This window comes from Pinus tabuliformis, chromosome 1_2 (genome assembly GCF_031772625.1).
Source record: "Pinus tabuliformis cultivar Carrire ecotype Pingquan chromosome 1_2, CPIR1, whole genome shotgun sequence".
In the NCBI taxonomy this organism is placed as follows: domain Eukaryota; kingdom Viridiplantae; phylum Streptophyta; class Pinopsida; order Pinales; family Pinaceae; genus Pinus; species Pinus tabuliformis.
In genome coordinates, this window is record NC_142298.1 from 190,196,552 (window position 1) to 190,220,288 (window position 23,737).

General features: G+C 40.5%; 2 pseudogenes; both read right to left on the reverse strand.

Moving 5' to 3' along the window:
• Positions 1–2,094: 2,094 nt before the first annotated feature.
• LOC149205132 (glycolipid transfer protein 1 pseudogene) lies at positions 2,095–2,517 on the reverse strand (annotated as a pseudogene).
• Positions 2,518–9,400: 6,883 nt separating this feature from the next.
• On the reverse strand, positions 9,401–9,781 carry LOC149205133 (glycolipid transfer protein 1 pseudogene; annotated as a pseudogene).
• Positions 9,782–23,737: the final 13,956 nt, after the last annotated feature.

The following is a 23,737-nucleotide window of genomic DNA, read 5'->3' on the forward strand; positions in this document are numbered from 1 at the left end:
AGACACCGACATCTGCAAAGCAGGTAGAAACATAATAAGAAGGAAAGTTGCTTGCAAAACAACACACCAAACCACACTGTACAAAAATGAATAACACACTATTGTACAAAAGTAGCCATGCAAGATGACCTAGGCATAGTAATTTTTGAGAGATTCCATGCTCAGACTCGGGTAATCAATCAACACAAATGAAAATCAAATTTTTACCATTGACATGGCGAGTAAGCATTGACTCAACCAAATAATAGAGTAGAACTCATATAAGGTTATGCCCCCATGGCCCTTGGGCGAGGGAGGGTTACGAGTCATAAGATGAGAATCCCATTGCAATAATGGGCAATCGGTAAAAACTTGAGGAGGGAGAAAAAACCTGAATCTATGAAGAGATAAAAATGCCCCCAATTAAAAGATCTTGACAATGTGAGGAGAAACTGACATGTCAATAGGCAATGGAGAAGAAAACTTCTCAAGGCAAGTAGACATGACCATCGGACCAGGCAAGAACAAGGAACGATGATGAGTCTCGTTCCAAGGTACTTTCTCCAGAGATATTACTTCCATGATACTCTCATTAGAAATTAAGTCTCGTCTAAGGGATCGGGAAATTCCGAAGAACCAAGCCACGGGGATTGAGAATATGCATCGAGAGATGTTCTTGAAATAGGATGATCAGAGGATACCGAAGGCGAAGCCAAAACAATTTCCACATAATTAATTTCGGCAGGACTTAACGACATAACCTCGCCCCATGTATCAACAAGATCTAGTGAGGGAATGACCCAAGGATCAAACTTGACCGAAATTATGTTGACAGAGGCAATATGAGGAGGTGGGAGTGGAAAATTCCCATCAAGGAAGGATATTTAAAGATTCCTACCCCCACACTCTCATAAGGAGCACTGGTGTGCTTTAAATATGGAACATTGCCATCTGAGGAGGTGTTAGCGTTCGAATCTGCCTCAGGCTGAGGAAGGCAAAACTCGAGGCAACATCATACCACACTCAGCCTCGTAGCTAGCCCTACGAGGACAAGAGAGGGCTCTCTCCGGGTTTATCTCGGTAAAAGGTTTGCAAAAGGGATTGAGATGACCAATAAGGAATACTGATTTTAGGCTAGTAAAGAGATATGAAATGAGGTTTTAAATAAATGTTTTGGTTTTCTGGGCTGCATGGGCAAAGACAGCAAGAGCAGAGGTTTAATCAAAGGCACATGTTAATCTATAAGGCGAGGTAGGAGTGAAGTTTAACAATAAAATTGAGATTAAACGGAATGGCAAGACTGCTGAGAAGTCGACAAGGGCATGTGGGATGGATCCTTATCAAACAGAAGAAAACATTAAATATGAACACTTCCTCAAGACAGAGCAAATAAATTGAATTCTGCATTTCTCACTTAAAAGTATTCATTTAGAAACGATTATGAATGAACTATGAAACATTACAAAAGACATTGAAACAGAAAGAAAGATACATTTGCTAAACTTTCACACCACAAGGATCTTACAAATCGAAGCTATACTCTTCAATTCATCTCTGTCAAACATTGTATAATGAAATTCTGTTCCTCTCCACGCACCTCTCAGAATTCTCTAACCCTTTTCAAATAATTTGCAATACAATAAATAAGAGCCTCTGTGGGAAAACAAATCGACCCAACAACAAAGGTGCTGTTTCAACTGAAATTAAAAAAAATTAGAAAAGAGTGTTTCATCTATTCTAAAAATAGAACAACGTCCCTCTAAATCTTCTGATGACTAGCTAATTAAGAGGCAAAACTAGAGCGCAGATCCCATAGAATCAGGACTGATGATCAAAATAGGCGAATTCGTTCCTATATCTATGCTTATGGTTGGTATTCTACGTTTAATTTGGGTTTAACTATTTATTCACTTCTATTACCATTATACCACCCTCCCAAAATGTCACTACAGGTGTCTTTGTTGAGAGCACATTTCCATGCTGCCACATATGTTCTTTAGATTAATCGAATGCCCAAATAGTGCAATGACTGCCACCTAGGAAATGCCATTTTCATTTCGATTTATTTGTTGGAAGAAACAGAACATTAACTGTGACTCCCCTTATTATCAATCCTCAGAGTTTAAAATGACCTGAGTTAAAAACATCGCGTACAGGGAAGGCTATTGCCACCATGTTGCTAATGTGCCAATTTGTCAACCACAACAGAGCATTTGTGCAACTAGAAGATTCCTTAGCTGTTTTTTCTCCAATCTCCTTACGCACAATCTCATATATCAAATGGTTCACGGAAGGATCATGTTCATATTTAGTATCCAATCTCGAAATGTTGCCACCAACATCAGCCTTCACAAGTGCCATAACAACGCCAAACTTGTCAATGACTGGCAACACAACCTTGCAGGCATCCAAGAATGGCTTCGTCTGTATATCACCATCGGCAGACTTCACATGAGGTATGGCCTCCAAACAAGGAGTAAAAATAGTCTCCCCCATGTCAAAGCACCTACCCTTTGCCAAATTCCTAGTCACGTCCATTGTTTGACGCGGGAAGAAAAACACTTCTGATCTTCACACTGCACTTAGACCTTAACATAAACACAAACCACCCTGACTGAGGCCAATTTTCAAGAATTTAAAGCCAACAGACGAAAATAAGGGAACAAAGTCGAGCCAATTCTCGAGATCTAAAAGCCCAGCTCAGCAAATTGCCAGAAGAAAAATGGTAATTCAAACGAACTAATGCGATATTACAGACGGAAATCTATGGGCGAGCCTTGATGCTTTGATAATGTCCTGGGAAGTCTCAAAAGAGTAGTGTATGTAAAAGTCTCCCGAGCTGTGAGATGGGGGAACAAAACATCGTCCTGCGTGACAAATCCAATCCTGCATTTCAAGGCCTTTGAGTAAGGCCGGTCATTGTAGGTGATGCTACTGGAGACATTCTGTTGGATTCTTCCAGCTAACAGATTAATAAGCGTAGTTTTTCCACTCCCTGAAGGACCCATCATAACCAGCATTTCTAAGGAATATGAAACGATATCTGAAACACGAATTCATATAGCGTGTCGCCCCTTGTTTCTTCAGCACAACAAAACCCGCCTTCCTTTATGAATCATACGCCCAATATTCAGGTATCCTTCGTGCGCTGGCTCTTGGAGAAGAATTGAGCCGCAGCAAATTGAATTTTTTATGCATTGATGATAAATTTCGGCCTTGGGGCTCTGTGCGCCACGCGCACTCCCAGTGCGTCGCGCGCTTGTAGATTTCCACTAGCAATGTTAACTCAATGCACCGCGCGCACTGTCAACACACTGTCGGCTTCTCCAACACATTCAACACTTGTCAAACTCTCCAATCACTGCCATTCCTTCCATGTGACTTTGGCATTCGTTCATTGCACATATAACCAGTACATAAATTAACTTATATATATCATTGAAATGGAATTTAACGTCTTCCTGGTTGCCTTCAACTCTTCGTGGAGAATTCCATGGTCGTTATGCTCATTTCTTTGCGTCGGTTGTTTAAGATTTCAGGAGTTATTGCATAACAAAAAAAATCTTGTATGATAATGATGGAGGACATTCCCAATTTCATGGCACACCCTCCATTTTAATGCAATCCACACCAGATACATTTTCATTTGGGAAGAACCATGAGAATCTCGGCAGTGAACTCACACTAGAATTTGAATCTGCTCGCTCTAGGGACAAAGAAATCCATGTGTATTGAAGGGGAAGAACTTTTGATTTTGGAATGATGTTGGAGAGGCAGAAATCATTGAGAATCTTCAGAGACTATATAAAAACGAAATCGCGGTCCTGAATGTAAAGGAGGGGGGACCGATGCAGGGCAACACAAAGAAATTAAAAATGCAGAGAAATTAGGGGGAGGAATGGCGCCGAGAAATTTGGATTCGGAATTCTTCGGACAAGGTTTCGAAAATAATGCAAGGAGAAGGTGGAATGCAGAGAACGAGAAGAAGAACGCAGTGAAAGGAGGTGGTCCATCAAAGTTCAGATCAAAAATTTGAGGCTCAGCATTCCAAACAGATGACTACCTATATTGATTCAAAATAAGATCCACATAATGCCTAACATATCATTAATTCAATGTTACTTGCATGTTCATCCAAATCAATTGTGACACTACTGGAAGTGGAAACATTGCCATCTTCTTTCTTTATCACTGCCTTTGAATCCTCAATAAGTGCAACTTGCCATAGAATCTCTCGATGTATCATTTCATGGTCAAGAAACACGTCCTTGCTATCATTTCCAAACTCTGCCATTAATGTTGCCAACCATCTATTCTCTCTAGTGGCATCAGCTTGGTGAATTTGACTGCAGCGGGCTGACAAGATGGAGTCTAACATTGGCTCCAATGGGGATGGCAGCTCCCACTTTTTGGAGGTGCCAAGAACCGCAAAACTTTGGGAGAGCAGATAGTGCCTCCATCCATTGGGCAATGGAGTCATCATTTCGACAACCAACATAGACTTTGACATATTTATGGACTGAAACTTGACTGAAATGATTGTAAAACTTGCTCAGCAAACTTCAAACTAAACTGTAATGAAACTCAGAACGAAATGCTGCCTTTTGGCTGCTTATTTATTTACAAAATATACCCTACTTGGCTGTAAAAATAATGGATCAGGTAATACTGAAATGCCAGATTAACCATTCAAGTAAACCTGAGAATGATGCCGCTTGAGAATGCTTCCACCAGGACACAGATGTAATTGTTGGCAGCCCTTCATGCACGTAATGAGCCTGGTCACGTATGTTAGTGTCAGTCTTTCCAGCCTTCCTCCAGTGATCAAACGTGCTCTTACAAAGTGATTTTGAAGTGTCAAGGTCAAATTTTGTCATTTCAAAGAGTTTTCAAGCAAAATTTGGTCACTAGGCATTAGGTCTAGGGTTTGCTCTCACTCTTTTCAAAGTTGCCCAAATGCCAATCTATGTCACTTTTCAGCTGAGTGTATCATCATTCATAGGGTTTTCATTATCATTTCAATGTCTAATGAGTCATTTTACACCTTGTTCATGCTTCAGTTGCGCCTAGGCAGGGTCATTTCCCTCTCCTAGGGTTTTGAAAGCTAATTTCTCTTGGACGGTCAAATCATTGGCAAAACTTCTATCCAGATGTTCATAAACCTTACCCTATCCTTCATATACCTTATCAAATGTTTCCCATCACTGAGGTCCCCCAAATTCCTCATTTTTGCACAAACCCTAGTTTCTAGCTACAACCTGGCAATTTTCTAGGTTGGGCCTGTGTTTTGCCCTTTTGGACCCCTTCCCCTCACTCGATCTCTACGATTCCACTTTCCCCTGCTTCCTAACATCCCTCCCTACTCCCAAAAATTTCCTCAAGAATTTACAAGCCCCTTATCCCCTTCATTTCGCTTCATTTCAACAAAATTCCTTGTTTCACATATCGGGATAAGTTTTACTCAAAAGATGTTTTAGAGAAATCAAAGATGAATTTTGGGAAACTGAGAGAGGTGTTTGTCCACAACATTCCAAATAAGAAAAACCTCCTTCACGTTTTGCATAGGTGTCATGGTTTGAGATAAATGTCAAGAATACCGTTGCCTCAGGAGAATCAAAGACACCTCTGAAGTGACCTTGGAAAAATCAAGTTTTCTCCTAACTTGGTTGGCCAAATGATTTTCTTGATGAGTAAAATGATAAGTAGACTCAAAGACCTTTCCAACGAGCTATCCTGCACCTGATTCTGACACTGGGAAGGCCTCCAAAAGCCTCCTGTAAAAGTGCGCAACCTGTTGGGTGCGCGCGACCTGTCAGGGGGGTCTTACCAGATGAGAAAATAGACTGGCGCGACCTGTTGGGCGCGCGCGACCTGTTGGGAATTCACCCACAAAAAATTGCTTATAAACTGCAAATTGACCCCAAATCTCTTCAAGGTTGCAAGTAGGCCTCTAATCATCAAGGTTTATTGCTTGCTACCAAGGCCAACAAAGATAAGGACCTGCTCCGGAACATGAAAAACCACTATTGGGCCCGAATGCATGTATGCAAGGCGAAAATGAAGGTGATCCAAGGGCGGTTGACCAAAGCACTAAAACGAAGGAAAAGGCCCGATCCCCTCCACATATTGCCTGAGGCTTTCTTGAAGGAGCATGATACTAAATGACTTAACCTCAGCACAAATTTCAAAAAAATTTGAGCATTTTTGGTCACTTATGAATTTTTGGGCAAAAAACAAGTTTTCCTCCCCAACAGGTCGCGCGCCGCGCGCGACCTATTCGTTGGGCAACTCCATTTTAGGAAAACTCAGCATTTCTGGATTTTTCATGCAAAGATACACCTGCTCAGCAATTACCAAGAGATTTCATCAAGTTTTGAGCCTCCAGAAGGTCAAAAAACATGCAAAAATTGACTTTCTGCCATCTTTTTGACACACAGGAAGCAGGCTTGGAAGATTGCAATTTTAGAGGGGCAAATGGCCACCAAATTCAGAAATTCCACTTGGGTTGGAAAGTAGACATCCAGACCTTTCCAACAAACCCACTTTTTCCTCATTTGGACACCTGGAAGTGCCTCAAAAGCAGCTCCAAAGAAGCGCAACCTATCAGGATTAGGGCGCGACCTGTTGGGCAATTTTCACAATTTTTCACCTACAGCTCAGGAATTCGCCCAGCTTTGGCCAGTTTTGACTTGGGATGGGATTTTTCACCCTATTTGATGTAATTAATGTATTTTCATGTTGATATGACACTTATTTACCTATTCTAGAAGATTCATTCATGAAATAGCAAACATTTAATGAATGAATTGGTTTCCTAGCTTATAGAGGCAAGTCGTTTTGACTGCCTAGATTTTAGTGCTCAGTTTAGAATTGGTTGAAACAGCTCCTAGAAGGATGAGCTCGACCCCTAGAGGCAAGGAAAGGTGTTAGCTTGCCTATATTATGTATTTTCTTAGTCATTTTCAGAGGTTGGAGAGGTTGGACTCTTGAGGGAGAAAGCTCTATTGTATTATTCATTGTATCTCTGCAATTTTGGCAAAGGAAGAAAGACCAAGGTTTTGCAGTCCTTTTTGGGATTCCTGTGGTTACATGTATTGATGGTGTGCTTCTCTTTGTACTTGTAAGTGTGTTACATGAAATCATCCTCTTTCTTTTTCTTCTGAAATTAGGCAAATGAAGTGTTAAAGTAGAATTCATGATTGCCATGCTCTGCTTTTAAGTTTGCTTAATATTTATGTTTTCATCTGTCTAAAGAGAACCCTTGAAGGTTTCTTGCTCTCTTTAGCTCCTCACCAGTCATTCCTATCCATTCACTTAATTTCAAAGGCATCAGTACAATCTCCTACCTTGCCCCAAAGAACCCCCTGCAAAAACTATGTCCAATCCCCGCACCCAAAATTGCCTTTCCCCAACTTTCCACCAAAACCCTAAAAATCCCAAATCAAACCTTTTCTCAGGTTACTAGCCTAAAATCAGTGTTCTTTATTGGTTATCTCTGCCCTTTGAAGATTTTTGCCGAGATAGACCGGAGAGAGCCCTCTCCTGCCCCATAGGGCTAGCTACGAGGCTAAGTGGTTTGATGTTGCCTTGGAGTTTGCCTTTCTCAGCCTGAGGTGAAATTTCAAGTGCTAACAACGTAGAAAACAGCCTGATCAATCAATCAAACTGAAAAACATTTCCATGTATGTTGCCATTGGATCACAAAAGCCAGACTCTGTTTGCTGCCCCAACTCTGCAATACATACCTCCAGCTGCACACTCTCAATGCAAACATCTGTAGGCAATTCTATTATTTCTTGTTTCGAAGGAGGAAGAGTTTCCAAGAACTTTTTAGGATCTCGGAAATCATATGACTGGATCTGCTCATCTAAACACTGAATCTCCTTCTCAACTCTTTCAACCACTAACTCACAGACACCAGTTTTAGCTTCAAGAGGGAACTTTGGAGATTTCAAACATTGAAGTAAGGCACTGAAAAAATCTTCATTAATTTCAAAATCTGCTAACTGATTTCTTACTTCTTTTACTGCTTCACAAAGTCCAGGGTTTGCCACATACCCTACCATTGCATAAATGGATCAGCGAGCACTGGACTGTCTGGATCAAGTTGGAGTCGCCAGGCGAATGTCTCAGCCTTCATATGTGTCTGACTGCTGTCCACCATCAGCATCAGATCTGCAACTTGATTCATGTACTGGAGCAATACAATCTACAAGTCAAATGTCACACCAATAGCAAACCATCTTCCCCAGTATGGTTTCCACTATGTTAGCGTTCGAATCTGTCTCAGGCTGAGGAAGGCAAAACTCGAGGCAACATCATACCACGCTCAGCCTCGTAGCTAGCCCTACGAGGACAAGAGAGGGCTCTCTCCGGGTTTATCTCGGTAAAAGGTTTGCAAAAGGGATTGAGATGACCAATAAGGAATACTGATTTTAGGCTAGTAAAGAGATATGAAATGAGGTTTTAAATAAATGTTTGGGTTTTCTGGGATGCATGGGCAAAGACAGCAAGAGCAGAGGTTTAATCAAAGACACATGTTAATCTATAAGGTGAGGTAGCAGTGAAGTTTAACAATAAAATTGAGATTAAACGGAATGGCAAGACTGCTGAGAAGTCGACAAGGGAATGTGTGATGGATCCTTATCAAACAGAAGAAAACATTAAATATGAACACTTCCTCAAGACAGAGCAAATAAATTGAATTCTGCCTTTCTCACTTAAAAGTATTCATTTAGAAACGATTATGAATGAACTATGAAACATTACAAAAGACATTGAAACAGAAAGAAAGATACATTTGCTAAACTTTCACACCACAAGGATCATACAAATCAGATCTGTACTCTTCAATTAATCTCTGTCAAACATTGTACAATGAAATTATGTTCCTCTCCGCGCACCTCTCAGAATTCTCTAACCCTTTTCAAATAATTTGCAATACAATAAATAAGAGCCTCTGTGGGAAAACAAATCGACCCAACAACAAAGGTGTTGTTTCAACTGAAATTAAAAAAAATTAGAAAAGAGCGTTTCATCTATTCTAAAAATAGAACAGTGTCCCTCTAAATCTTCTGATGACTGGCCAATTAAGAGGCAAAACTGGAGCGCAGATCCCATAGAATCAGGACTGAGGATCAAAATAGGTGAATTCGTTCCTATATCTCTACTTATGGTTGGTATTCTGCGTTTAATTTGGGTTTAACTATTTATTCACTTCTATTACCATTATACCACCCTCCCAAAATGTCACTACAGGTGTCTTTGCTGAGAGCACGTTTCCATGCTGCCACATATGTTCTTTAGATTAATTGAATGCCCAAATAGTGCAATGACTGCCACCTAGGAAATGCCATTTTCATTTCGATTTATTTGTTGGAAGAAACAGAACATTAACTGCAACTCCCCTTATTATAAATCCTTAGAGTTTAAAATGACCTGAGTTAAAAACATCGCGTACAGGCAAGGTTGTTTCCACCATGTCGTTAATGCGCCAATTTGTCAACCACAGCAGAGCATTTGTGCAACTAGAAGAATCCTTAGCTGTTTTTTCTCCAATCTCCTTACGCACAATCTCATATATCAAACGGTTCACGGAAGGATCTTGTTCATATTTAGTATCCAATCTAGAAATGTTGCCACCAACATCAGCCTTCACAAGTGCCATAGTAGCACCAAACTTGTCAATGACTGGCAACACAAGCTTGCAGGCATCCAAGAATGGCTTCGTCTGTATATCACCATCGGCAGACTTCACATGTGGTATGGCCTCCAAACAAGGAGTAAAAATAGTCTCCTCCATGTCAAAGCACCTACCCTTTGCCAAATTCCTAGTCACGTCCACTGTTTGACGCGAGCAGAAAAACACTTCTGATCTTCACACTACACTTAGACCTTAAAATAAACACCAACCACCCTGACAGAGGCCAATTTTCAAGAATTTAAAGCCAACAGACGAAAAGAAGGGAACAAAGTCGAGCCAATTCTCGAGATCTAAAGGCCCTGCTCAGCAAATTTCCAGAAGAAAAATGGTAATTCAAACGAACTAATGCGATATTACAGACGGAAATCTATGGGTGAGCCTTGATGCTTTGATAATGTCCTGGGAAGTCTCAAAAGTGCAGTGTATGTCAAAGTCTCCCAAGCTGTGAGATGGGGGAACAAAACATCGTCCTGCGTGACAAATCCAATCCTGCATTTCAAGGCCTTTGAGTAAGGCCTGTCATTGTAGGTGATGCTACCGGAGACATTCTGTTGGATTCTTCCAGCTAACAGATTAATAAGCGTAGTTTTTCCACTCCCTGAAGGACCCATCATAAGCAGCATTTCTAAGGAATATGAAATGATATCTGAAACACGAATTCATATAGCGTGTCGCCCCTTGTTTCTTCATCACAACAAAACCCGCCTTCCTTTATGAATCATACGCCCAATATTCAGGTATCCTTCGTGCGCTGGCTCTTGGAGAAGAATTGAGCCGCAGCAATTTGAATTTTTTATGCATTGATGATAAATTTCAGCCTTGGGGATCTGTGCGCCGCGCGCACTCCCAGTGCGCCGCGCGCTTGTATATTTCCACTAGCAATGTTAGCTCAGTGCGTCGCGCGCACTGTCAACACACTGTCGGCTTCTCCAACACATTCAACACTTGTCAAACTCTCTAATCACTGCCATTCCTTCCATGTGACTTTTGCATTCGTTCATTGCACATATAACCAGTACATAAATTAACTTATATATATCATTGAAATGGAATTTAACGTCTTCCTGGTTGCCTTCAACTCTTCGTGGAGCATTCCATGGTCGTTATGCTCATTTCTTTGCGTCGGTTGTTTAATATTTCAGGAGTTATTGCATAACAAAAAAAATCTTGTATGATAATGATGGAGGACATTCCCAATTTCATGGCACACCCTCCATTTCAATGCAATCCACACCAGATACATTCTGCTACATTTTCATTTGGTAAGAACCATGAGAATCTCGGCAGTGAAGTCACACTAGAGTTTGAATCTGCTCGCTCTAGGGACAGAGAATTTGAAGGAGAAGAACTTTTGATTTTGGAATGATGTTGGAGAGGCAGAAATCATTGAGAATTTTTAGAGACTATATAAAAACGAAATCACAGTCCTGAATGTAAAGGAGGGGGGACCGACGCAGGGCAACGCAAAGAAATTAAAAACACAGAGAAATTAGGGGGAGGAATGGCGCCGAGAAATTTGGATTCATAATTCTTCGGAGAGGGTTTCGAAAATAAATGCAAGGAGAAGGTGGAATGCAGAGAACGAGAAGAAGAACGCAGTGAAAGGAGGTGGTCCATCAAAGTTCAGATCAAAAATTTGAGGCTCAACATTCCAAACAGATGACTACCTATATTGATTCAAAATAAGATCCACATAATGCCTAACATATCATTAATTCAATGTTACTTGCATGTTCATCCAAATCAATTGTGACACTGCTGGAAGTGGAAACATTGCCATCTTCTTTCTTTATCACTGCCTTTGAATCCTCAATAAGTGCAACTTGCCATAGAATCTCTCGATGTATCATTTCAAGGTCAAGAAACACGTCCTTCTATCATTTCCAAACTCTGCCATTAATGTTTCCAACCATCTATTCTCTCTAGTCGCATCAGCTTGGTGAATTTGACTGCAGCGGGCTGACAAGACGGAGTCTAACAGGAGGAAGAGGCAAAGAAGGACAGTTGGTCAACTATAACTATCTTCCCTTGATGGGGAAAATGAATCACATAGAAAAGGGAGGAGGCTACAGCATGCATGGCATAGTTCCAGCTTTGGCCAAGTAGAAGATTGCAGTTAAGATTAGCATCAACGATATCTACTTGAACATGTACTGTCTTGCCCTCCAAAGTGATGGCAAGGTTGGGAAGGGTATCGAATGGTTGTGAATCGCGTCCATCAAAAGCTTCCAAAGTGTTAGGGGACTAGTTCAGAGTAGGAGAACTAATCTCCTTCCAACAAGCGACAAACATGATGTAGGTGGAAGCACCTTCATTGATGACAGTCCTATGAATGGTTTTCTCATTTATGATCACCTGAATGAGAAAGGAAATCTGATGAGGTAAATGCAGAATGTGGTTTTCCAGGTCAAAACAAATGATATTAGAGTCATTTGGATCAATACCCCCAATAGCCGATAGTAATGATTTCCGCTAAGAAGGACAGCTTTGAAGGACCTCAAGAGCAGACATAACTGATGGTGCTTGAGCCAAATCTTCAACAATGTTATAATGTTGAGTGGCTCGAGCGTTTGGATTGTATGAGGACTTTCGTAGCACAACTCAAGAAGGTGATCGAATCGCGAAATCAGGATTAGGTCACTCTACATGGAGAGGACCAAAACTAGACGGGGCAGAAAAAGAAGGGGTACCTTCTTTCTCTTTCCCTACTGTTGGGGTAGGAGTTTGATAAAAATTTTACCCGGTAGCCACGTTAATTGGTGTATTCATCATGAACACTTGTGAACCTGTGGAAGCGGATGACTGAGGTTGGTCTACCATTTGGGTCTGCTGGGACGAAAAGGGCTCTTTCAATACAGTTGGGGTCCCTTTGAGCAAACGACTAACTTCGGATCGTCTAGCAAAATCCTTAATAGTGATCCTCCTCACAGATGAGGCATAGATATTTGGGTTTCCGTCGGGAAGAATCACCAGCAGATGACTTAGGAGGACCCTGTTTCGGGGCATCAGCGTTACCCTTGCCTTTGCCTTTCTTCTTACCTTTAGAGGATTTGTCCGCTAAGGTAGACTGGACAGCGTGAACCTCTGAGGTTTTACTAGAGCCAGGTGAATTGCGAGAGGAATCATTGGAAGCAGTGTTGGAGACTGACTTCTTTTTGGAAGAATATTTTAAAGGGGTTTGAGTCACTGAACCAATTACTCCATCAACCGAAGGTGTATCCAGAGACTTAGATGACGTCAGATCAGATGATGGTCTGGGTGCATCGGGTAACACATCATATAACGTGTTGGATTGTGAATAGACAAGGTCTAGATATTGGGCACACGTGATGGATTATTCCTAAGTGACACATCCACCCATAGCAATGTCCTCAACAATTTTGTTGACGAATGATTTGGTGAACCACTCAATTAACAACTGATCAGCAATATCAAACTTAATCAGGTGGCACCTACATCTCCATTCATGGATGTGATCGAAGATGTGGGTCGAAATGTCTTGCTTTAGCAACGTTAGCAGATGGGTGCCAGTTTCATAGCGAATCGGCAACTGGAAATGTGTGAGAAAGGCCATGGTGAGAGTGTTAAAGTCATGATAGGTATTTCGAGGTAACTCGATATACCATTTGGCTGCAGCACCTGTAATATTTCGTTGGAAAATCTGAGGGCAAATGGAATCATCAACGTAGGAATTCGAGGAGCACCAGAGGTGATATGTCATCACGTGGGCTTGTGGATCCTCTTTCGCTTTTCCTTCAAACTTCAGACAATCGCTCAGGATCTTCGATGGAACTAGAGGCCAGTATGGTGAATGAAGAATCGGGTCATTCGTGAGTCTAGACACATCTAGAAATTCCACTGTAGCCAAGAATGGAAATTGGGTATTGAAAGGAATTTGAGGTCAATAAGGGGGCCCATCCCTGTTGGTAATGATTTTGTCCCCATAGTGGAGGATTTTGTCCATATGGCATTTGATTTTTCCCCCACTGTAGGTTACCTTTCCTGTAGGGAGGATTCTGACCTTGAAAGCCTCAAAGTTTTCCAGCGATAGGCTGTTGATAAGCAACATACAGGTTAAAAGGATGTTGAGCCTGTTGGCCTTGGACATATGGATTTTTCACCTAATGTCCCTGAGCATAAGGGTTTTGAACCTGTTTCCCTTGGACAAAAGGGTTTTGGACCTACTTCCCTTGGAAGTAAGGATTTTGCACTTGCTGCCCTTGGACATAGGGATTTTGAACCTGTTGTCCTTGGATAAAAGGAGTTTGCACCTGTTACCCTTGGACATAAGGATTTTGTGCCTGCTACTGCAGGACTTGACCCTGACCTTGCCCTTGCAAAGGTTGACCTTGTTGATATGAGTATAAAGGTTGTTGTTGCCCGGGTTGACCTTGTTGTTGCAAGGGCTGACCTTGCGGATGTAAAGGCTGTCCCTGCGGCTACATAGGTTGACCTTACGAAGGCATAGGTTGGGAGGATTGTGGCTGCATGGTTTGTTGCAACAGTTGCGAGGGTTTCCCCTACGGTTGTTGCAACTGTCCTTGCTGCGACATTATTTGGCCTTATTACGACATGGATGGCCCTTACTGCAACGAAGGTTTCCCTTGCTACTACAGAAGTTGTCCTTGTTGCCGCAAGGGTACTTGAGAAGGTCCCAGAATGACCCCTTGAAAGTTCCTGAACTGCATCTGGCCATATCCACCAGGCGCGATGGACAGACCAAGCTAGACATAAGGTCCAGGCTGAGGGATGTAAGGTGGATTAACCATCCCTTGTGAACCTTATGGAACATAAGGAGGTTGGTGCTGAACCTAAGCCATATTAGGCTGCTGGTACTAGATGTTACTTGACCCATATGGACCAACAGGGTTTGGCTGTTGGTACTGGACATTACACGATCCAGTAGGACCAACAGGGTTTAAAATGGCACCCGAAGAGGGCTGGTTCATTCCGACCATGTTAGCTTGTGGGCCACTCACATTGGTTGTACCAGACATCATAGAAACATTCAGACTTTGCCCCCCAGGTGGTGGCGCAACCTATCCATTTACTGAAGGGATCGAAGAACTGACAGAGACATGACTTGAGACCGTCAGTTGAACCAAACGGGTTACCTGGACCGATGAAACAAGAGGATTTGGAATGGTGGGTTGTACCGGAACTGAAGTAACTGCAGAATGCACCATCGGTTGGGAGGTCAGGTTCTGAATGAATGGACCTAAGGTAGGCATAGCGCCAAATGTCGAGATAGGGATGTGATATAGCAATGAGGCAATAGGCGTGCCTGAAACCAACTGAGCTAAAGTCACGTAATTACGCTGTAACTCAAGATGAAAACTGGTAAGAATGCTTCCCATGTAAGGGAAACCTTTAGGAGGGAAATGATATTCCTGCTCCTCGACTGTGCGTGGAGTGGAAACCTTCAAGTGACCCAGAGAGCAGACTGGTATTTCACCCTATTATTCCATGGGTGAAAACAGGTGACGAAGGACTACTGAAGATGTTCTAGGGGATAATTCCAAAGGAATACCTCGCTGATCATACGGACTGTACGGGCATTGCAGTGATATCACAACAGGATCGAGCAAAGGATTCAGAGGATAAACAACCAGTCCAAGCTGACCTTCAGAAGTCAATGGACTCTCGGGAGTCTGGATAGGATTATCTGGATATTCTAGGCCAATGTCAGAAAGTGACCTAGTATCTGAAGGAGGGGGAGGACGAGATGACAAAGGTTGAATGCTCAAAAAAATTCCAATTTCAACACCTTGGTCCTCAAGTGACTGTGGCAATTTAGGAAAAGGCTCCTCAGATGACCTTTCAGAAAGAGGAGAGGAAGAGGAACTAGGAAAACCTAATGGTTCAGCCATGATGATTTTGTCTCAGATAACCAGAAGAGAGAGATTGATTCCAAGGCTTTAAAATGTATTTAGAGGTATACTCATGATGTGGTCTAGAAAAAGACTAACAGGGATGTTATATGATCGTGGGCAAAAAAAAATTAAGACGCAAAAAAAAACTGGTGCTCTTTCATGTTTTAAGAGTCGAGAAAGAAGCAAAGGTGACTCTATCACTTTCGATTTGAAATGAGCTCGAAAGGAAAAGCGCTCAGATGATATTTTATATTTAGGGAGTCAAAAATATCAAAATGACTACTCAGGATGATCTAGGCAAAAAGGATTGTTAGGTAACCGTGAACTACAGAATACCTCTCAGAGAATGGAAAAGTATAGGTAGGAAATATCCCCAAACACTGTGTTCGGTGTATCACATTTACAAGGCAACAGACTCGGCTTCCTATGGATAAAGGATTGCAACCTAGTGGGGTCTCCCTTTATATACACCACTGTACAGGGAGCACAAATATGTACTAGCGTTGTCTAGTGCCAAAGCGAACGACAGCTGCTAGGTTTAAAGACATCATAACACGTCTCTATCCTAGACCTTCTAAATGTGATCATTAGGTTTCAAATGCTCCTTAGGTTAATTGAATACATTTTATAGTTTATCTTGAAATTATGTCTCAGTTTTTAGGCCTTATCAATGCGACTCGAAAAACTCCTATATGTAGCTAAATGAGACAAGACCCTTTCAATTCGATGAATTGTTTACACTACTGATAGTAGAAAATACACTCAATGAAACAAACAAGCAATTGAAAGCAAAATGATCCTTTCACGATTTCGCTTTTTGAAAACAAAATGATGAAAAACTCTTTCCAATTCCTATCTTTCCTATCAAACACACTTCAAGTAGTCATTTCACTAGTAAAGAGAATTCATTTCTTTTCGAATGCAAATGACGATGCAACTCTTGTCTTCAATGATGCTAACTAATGTAACATATTGATTCAGCAAACTAGAATTATGTATTTTTCAAAGAAATGAGAAAACAAATGCTTCACAAACACTTCAATGAAACATTTCCAATACAATCAACCTCAAGAAAATGCAAAGCACAAAAGAGAATTCTTTTCAAACTATTGATGCAAAGACTCAACCAAAAACAACATGAGAAATGTGATCTATGCCCAAAAAGAGACGTTCAAACAACAAACGAAACTTTTTAAACTTGTTAAATGGAAATCAAAGAAAAAAAAGGACTAACAAACGAAATGCAAGGAGCAACTTGACTATCAACTTAACTTGTTGATCACACAAAAAGATGAATGGGTGACGACCTAGATGCCCTAGGGTTACAAACCATCCAAGAACTAAAGAAACCAAGTGAAGAAAATGTAAACCAAAAAAGCATATAAACCAAGCGAAAAGAGCTTTCCATCCAGGGAGAACACATTCAAAACAAGCCAAGAGACAGAAATCAGAAGGGCAAGACACATTGGTTATGATCTAGGGGAAACCTTGATCTTCACCTACAGAAATCGACGTGACTACCTAACTAACAACAAGCACCAGAAGAGGGTCGGCGCGACTGTTTTTGAGAAAACTGCGCTGATCAAAGCAACTGTCAAAAAAATAAATGTGTTGACCGAGGATTCAAGGAAAAAAAAAATCAAAGGCTAAAACTAGACTTGCCACTATAAATTTCAGGCTCAGAGCAGTAAACCAGGCAAAGTAGAGAACACTAAAGGGAAACAGTGATACTAGAAAATTTCACACAAAACCATAAAATGACAATCAATCAAATAGAAGGATTGGTTCCCCAGCAGAGTCGCCAATTTGTGGTGCACATAAATTCTTAGCGCAGACACAAAAAATTCCTCTAGCTCGAGAGAGCGGTTCTAGCCACAAACAAACAATCTATGGAAAATCTCCTTAAGATAGAATCAAATAAGAGGACCTACCTCTTAGAACGCTATTCCGCTTGGTGATGATCCTGCTTCCTTACTCCAACTATATTTATTTTCGTTTCCTTCCTTCAAATACCTAAAAAAAGCAAGCAAACAACAATAACAAACGTGATAGCATACAATATTGTATTCAGTCTACTTAACAGGTCAAGGAACATTAAGCCATAAAGATGTAAGATAACACTTCATGTAGGAAATCAATCAATAGTTGTATATAAATTCAGAAAGAGATTACAACCAATGCCTTGATGTTGCTGGTCTCCTCCGTTGTATCCAGGCTCCCACACTTCTGCTAGCATCTCATGGATAGCCCCAACAATGGAATTTTTAAGGCCTCTCCCTTTAGTCTCAAACCAAAACAAAACACACTATTCTCCCTCAAACATACACTAGAAAGCTACAAGCTATAGATGTCTTGTTGATCATTCAAACTCACTCCAAAACTAGTTTAGCTTAGGAAAAGAGAGGTTTATATAGCTTGGATGGAGGGGAGATGGTTCCTCTCATCATGAGAGAAGGCCTTATCTCTTGGGTTTTTTCCATCCTAATAGGGGAAAGGAGCCCAAACTAACTTCCTCAGCTCCATCCAGCCCAACCATATAACAGACTTATGTTATGAAGCTTCTAGACCTGGAAACTTTGACTCCATATTTAAAAAACTTGCCAAAAGAGGATCGGCGCGACTAAAAAAGGGCTCAGTTGCTCCATATGGTGCTAGTGCTAGTTTTAATGTCTACAAATCGACGCGAGGAGGATACTGGTCAGTAGCACCGGTCTTGTAAACTTGGGTAAAAGGCATATTCTTGGGAAATGATGCAAAAGGGAATTATTATGCTCATGAAGAGTGACATACTAGGAGTTTCTTCATGATCGAGAAGCTTGTAGGGTTCACTGTAGAGGTCCTCCAGGATCGTGGACGGGGAGTACAGGGACAATGACAAAATGTTTTGTAACATGCTTTTTAGGTGAGGAGTCCATCTAAACCTAATAAGAAATATCTTGTCGCTTGTCATCACACAAATTTCTTATCTTGTGATTGCCCATGGTTTATTCGTGGCAACATTTGCAAGCATGTCATAAAGGTGGGTTGGTTGTCTTCTTGTTCAATGGATTTAGACCAATTACTAAATCATCAAAGCACAACTGATTCCTACAATGACCCTTCTGAGATAAATATAGAGGCAATATCGGAACTAGGTGAAGATGGAAACACATTTTCTATGGATAGTCACAATGTTGATGTAAAGGTTGAAGAACTTGAGTTGGCCAAAGAAGATTATTTGGCTACATAGACCTGGTTCAAAAAAGTCCTCCTGCTACTTTGACCAAGATTGAACAGTTGATTTGCTTTGGTTAAAAAAATGTTGGATGATGCCAACATTCTTCATATTATGAATTATGAATTCACGTGTGGGTTGGGTGTTTTTGAGTCATCTTTGAATAGGAAGAATATTTTCCTGAGCCCCAAAAAAGGAAGAAAAACAAGAAAAAAAATGAGAGATTGGAAATTGACTTGAATATCGTTGTAGATGAATATGAATCATTTGAGTTTGAACAACTCAACAAGCGAGGTCGCCCTCACTCCAACAATGCATGCCTTTCCAGGTTATTTGTGATGCATTTGTCTTCAATTTGATTTTAATATTTATTAGTGTATTACATGTATTTGATGTATTATTGTTTTGTTGAATATGTTCATGTATGTTTGATAGGTGGTGAGGCTATGTTTTCTGATTTGTCTAATTTATCTGAATTGTCATTTAAGGTCAGTAAATAACTCCATGCATTTACATTCAGTCTTTCAATACATCGATTATTTCGTATGTTATGGAAGATAGCTTTCGCAGGGTTTTACATACTTGCATTATGCTTGCATACATTCGTGTCTAAACACGAATCTGCTATATAAATTGGAATAAAAACAATGGAAATGTAACAAAATTTGTAGAGGAAATGCAAAAAAATTGTAACTAAACATGTAAAACACAATTTTACCAGTTTTTTTATAATTGTTCAATGCTAATGGTGATATATTATTGGAGAATAATATATATTACAACATCAAAGATTATATATATATATTACAATATTACAACATCAGCAACAGTGAAGGAGTGAATATCATCAAGAACACAGGGGTCAATCTAAATATAAGAATGAAGGGCGATTTTCATGAATATTGTTGATACAATAATCATTGTGTCCTGCTTCACCAAGACGAAGATACCCTCGTGTTTCCATAATTTCATTCCAGCATTCAAACTCTTTTTTTTCAGGGTATAGTACTTTTTATATATCCTTATTGGTAGCCAAATCATTGGATAACGAAATCTAAGGCTGGTCCTATTACTCCCACATTGTTCCATGGAAATAACATACTAAGAAACCCTTGTTAAGTTCATCTTTAAGCTTAGGTGGATAAATGGATCTTTATTTCAGGTTTGTTTTCCCGAGGCATCCCACCTTGCTTTACATCCTTCTTGTACGACAGTCTCCAATGTTTGAATATAGGCTACGTAATATGCAATGGTCTGTTGCCTATTCTTGGCGATATACTCTACTACCTCTGACGAGCTAGCCAACTATTGTTGTTCTTTTATCACCTCTACAGGTATTTCATATTCTCCTCTAACCCACATAATGCTCTTGGAATTACGTTTAAAAGTTTTAAGAGCTTCCACCCAACTGGTCTGATTTCTCAAATATGATGCAAAGACTCTCAATTGGACATCCCCTACATCAGGGTTGGAATTCCATTTTTGTTAAGAGATACCAGAAAATTATGTTAGTACAGTTCACAGAGCAAGTCTTTTTCTATGTTCGTGTAGGCCCTATATGCTTCTATGAAACCATGTTTGTATTCAACCTAGAAAGGCTTATTATTGGTGATAGCAGTATCTTTAAACATCAACAATCTTTCTATCAAGTACATGTTGTAATTGGTTGAAGGATCCCTACAACTAAGCACACCATCCATTATCTGTCTAAGTTGTTTCTTATCATTCTCCATCTTGTTCACCTTTCTTTTTAGCTCAACCACTATGTTTTTATGTTATCCTTCAACTTTGTTTATATATTCTTCACATGTCTTTCAAAGTTCACGAATTAAGTTTTTGTGCAAATGGAAATGTATTAGTTTCCCTTATAATAGGGTATACACAGGACTAATTTATCCTTTGTTTCCTCATCCTCTATTTGCACAGCAGTGTATTTGGTAAGTTTGATCTCTGGTTCCTAATCCTATGTTAGTTTCATCTCTGGTTCTTGTTCCTCTGTTTGTATACTCATTTATTTTGTTAGTTTCATCGGTGATTCATGTTCCTCTGTTTGCACAATTGTGCTTTTGGTCAATTTCATCTCTGGATTTTGGTCCTCTGTTTGCACAACAATGTCATCAGTCTGTTTTTTTCCAAGGGGTATATTTTCTTGGACCCCTAGAGAAGCTATATTTATGGCACCAATGGGTAGAGACTCGCAACTTGGGCCAAGCAATTTAATCTATCAAAAGTTTATTTTTTTCTCAGCTCATCTGTTAGGGTTTTAACTTTGATCTGTAGTTTTTTGGTTTTCATCAAGAGAATCCTATTCTTCCTTAACAATGAAATATACAGAGGAAGATTTTTAGGGGTATTTACTGTTCCAACGTGCTTCTTTATCAATTCTAGTAGTGCAGTTGGTTGGTCCTCCTCATCATCCCAATAAAATACTTGTGGTGTAGATGGTTGTTCCTCCTCATGATCCCCATACAATTCTTGTGGTGCAGTTGGTTGGTCCTCCTCATTTTCCCCATACAATTCTGGTGGTGCAGTTGGTTAATCCTCCACATCATCCCCATACAAAATTTAAATTGAGGCAATTCCCTATGTTTCGTACCATTCGACTACTCCTCGTATGTACTCATAGTTAGAATCGGGAGAGGGAACCTTATCAACTTGTTCTTTTTTGTCAACAAGGTGGCGTAATCCTTGTTCCATGAATCCTTATTGCATGCATCCTTGCCCCATGACTCCTTCTTCCATCAATACATCCTACTCTTGCTCTTATGTTGTTTCTTTTGTAACAACGGGTAGGGTTTCAGGAACTGGAGCAAGATGAACTCACTTTCTCTTGTTCTTCTTGGGTTTTGGCATTATTGTCGAGCATTTCCTATATCCTCTCAATATTTTGGTGGCAGGTTTACTCCCCAATATTTCTAATTCTTCATCATCATCTTATTTGTCTCCTTTCTGTGGAGATTTAACAGCAGAACCCTTAGAAACCCTAATTTGAACACTAGGCGGCTCAGTTTCCATATGGAAAGGTTCTATGGGAATTTTTGCAGCTGGGCGATCATGGGGCGGAATCGTAGCTGGGGGGTCATGGAGTAGAGTTGCATCTGGGAGGTCATGGGGCAGAGTTGTAGTTGCTAGGGCATTTGTTGGCGGGGTAGTAGCTTCAACATGTAATGGCCTTCCAATTAGTTCATCCCAAATTTTCCCTTCCCTTTGCAACGCAACATCCACCAAAAGTTTAATGAGGCAATGGTGGGATAGGATTTTGAATGGCTGCTTTGATTTCTGCACATATCGGGCCATATTTTCTATTGTTTTTGCAAGAAATAAAGGCATGTTAACCAACCTGCCATGACGCAAGTGGTCTAACAACCGGATGTGTTGGTCACATAAATAATGACATACCTTCCTTCGCACGTGAAAAATCTCTAGAACAGGAATTCAACATCTTTCTAGGGTTGTGGTAATGCTCTCCTATCAAATCATGTGCTTATCTTATGCATCTCTTCACCTACCTCAAGGAATTTCCACAGAGCATCAGGTTGGGGTTTTCGGGGTGCAAACCATTGTTCTCCTGTCTAGGGTAACCATGTCACTTCCGCAATTGATTCTTTTTTTTGTATGCACCAATGTCCCTGTTACCTCATATTTACCCTCCCTGTAATGCATGGAAAATTCTAGAGCTGTGTTGTCATCATACCGCTGAAACTTGTGAATATGCTCTATCCAGCTGGCCTGTTCAAAAAATGGTTTAACGCGTGGAAATTTGTCTAGCCATTCTTCGCTACCTTCTCTGTAAACTCTTGAGCCTCCCATATTTATTCAGAGTTGAGAGTGGCTATGGTTGTGTGTGTTCTCTAAAACAGTTTGAATGTGGGAAAACAACGCAATGGAAGAGTTGAGGTAATGAGTCCAGTAATAAAATGTGGCATCGTTTATTGCTGCAGCAGTAGCCAGTCAGGCATTACCACGCATTTGCCAACGATCATTCGTTGTTTTCATTGTCAGGGGAGATTGTTGGCCAGATAAATCGATCTTGCGGACAAGGCCGATCTCCCTAGTATCAAAAGATATCTAGCAACAAGCAGGACAAGCAAATCTACCTTTCTCTAAACATATTGTGATTCATTAATAAAAACTATAGAGGTGTTTAGACCCTACCTTAATTCCAACGTTAGTTTGTAGCAGCCATCCTTCAACCGTCCGAAAGAGTTTCCTTTTGAGAACCTACAATCACAAACAAGCATACATCAAATAACACCTGCATAGCTAATATAATAAATCATGTTCATTATGGTGATTAAGGAATCCATAAAATAAACCATAAAACACTGCTTATTGAGAAAAAAAATCTTGTTTGTATTAACTTTGAAATAGAAGAACCTTACAACCTTTGGTGCCTTGATGTTGTACAAGCTCTTCCCAGGTCCGAAACAGGAATCTCCTTTACTTTGACAAGCCTCACACTCTTCCAAATGAGATCAAAGAGGTATGTAATCTCTCCTCACAAAAGCTCAATTAGGAAGACTAAGTTCCAATAGCATTTCACCTCAAAAGTATTCAGCTTTCAACCTCCCCAGTAAACAGCCCAATGCTTCATTTTATAGTGCAAAGGAAGGAGGTTATAGGTCCACCTATGAAGGGATAGAGTCCTCCTTCAAAGGGATAAGCTCATCACATCAAGGGGTTAGCTCCTTAAGGTATGGGATGCATGAACCTTAAAGGAGCGAACTTTCCACCTCAAGATTCCTTCTAGAAGCTTCTAGAAATGACTCAAAGTGAGTTTTTAAGAATATACTTTTGCATTTTTTACTTTTACGGGGGTTCACACCCATAACATAGAGATAGAGTAGTCAGGTGCACAGGGGACATGACCTTTAGGTGCGGGACCGCAGGTAATGCTAAGAGAAAGTGCGGAACCAGAGTTTTATAGACTTTTGAGGGCTTTCTCTTATTTTCAAGGCTTGATATGAA